Source organism: Vombatus ursinus, unplaced genomic scaffold, assembly GCF_900497805.2.
Source record: "Vombatus ursinus unplaced genomic scaffold, bare-nosed wombat genome assembly UNPS02001283.1, whole genome shotgun sequence".
Lineage (NCBI taxonomy): Eukaryota > Metazoa > Chordata > Mammalia > Diprotodontia > Vombatidae > Vombatus > Vombatus ursinus.
The window spans coordinates 108-1,026 of NW_020941061.1; the positions used below are offsets into that span (position 1 = coordinate 108).

The 919-nt window shown below is 65.8% G+C and overlaps 1 non-coding gene across 1 annotated transcript; it reads right to left on the reverse strand.

Annotated features, from left to right (window-relative positions):
• Window positions 1-826: 826 nt before the first annotated feature.
• On the reverse strand, window positions 827-898 carry TRNAC-GCA. Its single transcript has one exon. It is a non-coding gene; the product is annotated as a tRNA-Cys (tRNA).
• Between the last annotated feature and the right edge of the window lie 21 nt (window positions 899-919).

The window sequence follows — 919 nt, forward strand, 5'->3', positions numbered from 1 at the left end:
CAAGGCCTGGCTGCTCCTCTGGGGCACGGGCAAGCTGCATGGCGAGGAGGCCATCCCGAGGTGGCCTGCAGCAGCCCAGCCGCCTGGCTGAGCTGAGAGGCTGGAGCTGGGGGAAGGCCCGGGCCGGGGGAGAGGGCGGCGGGGAGGGCAAGCAGGGCAGGCAGATTCCGGGCCAGCCGGCCCACGGGGCAGGCCACCGGCCTAAGGCTGGAGGCACAGCAGAAAGCTCAGGAACAGCAGCCCCGGACACCCTTGCCGGCAGAAGCAGAGCCCTTGCCCGCTGCACAGGGGCCAAGGGGGAGAGGCACCAGAGATGGGGCCCTGGAGCAGGGAAGTGGGCAGCTGTGGATTTCATTGACCTGTGTATGGGGAGGGTCCCGGGGGTCCTGATGCACCTGAGCTCCCAGGGTGTATGCTGATTAAAGGCTGCCTGCTGAGGACGGGGCTCGGCCAAGCTGCTGGCATGACCCCGAGGCTTCTGAAGGGCCTGCTCTCCAGACTATGCCAGGCAGGAGAGTGGCCGCAAGTGTCAGTCAGCGGGGCCTGGCCACAGTCTCTTTCCCCTGTCACCCCAAAAGGGCTCCAGGAAGAAGGTGTCATGAAGGCCACCCGGAGGCAAGGTGGCGAGTCACCCAGGGGGTGGCAGCCTGAGGTGTGGGAGTGGCCCGGAACCAGGCCTGGGCCTGGGTCAAGCATCTGTGGAGTGTGCCAGCCACAGGTCCTGCTCGGGCTGAGGCTGAGGCTGAGACTGGGGATCCTGTAGGAACTTGGGGACGAGGGGGAAGAGGACCAGCATCTGCAAGGCCTAAAAGGGGAGGCAGCTGGTAGGGGGCACCTGGATTTGAACCAGGGACCTCTTGATCTGCAGTCAAATGCTCTACCCCTGAGCTATACCCCCTGGCCCACAGGGACACCCTCA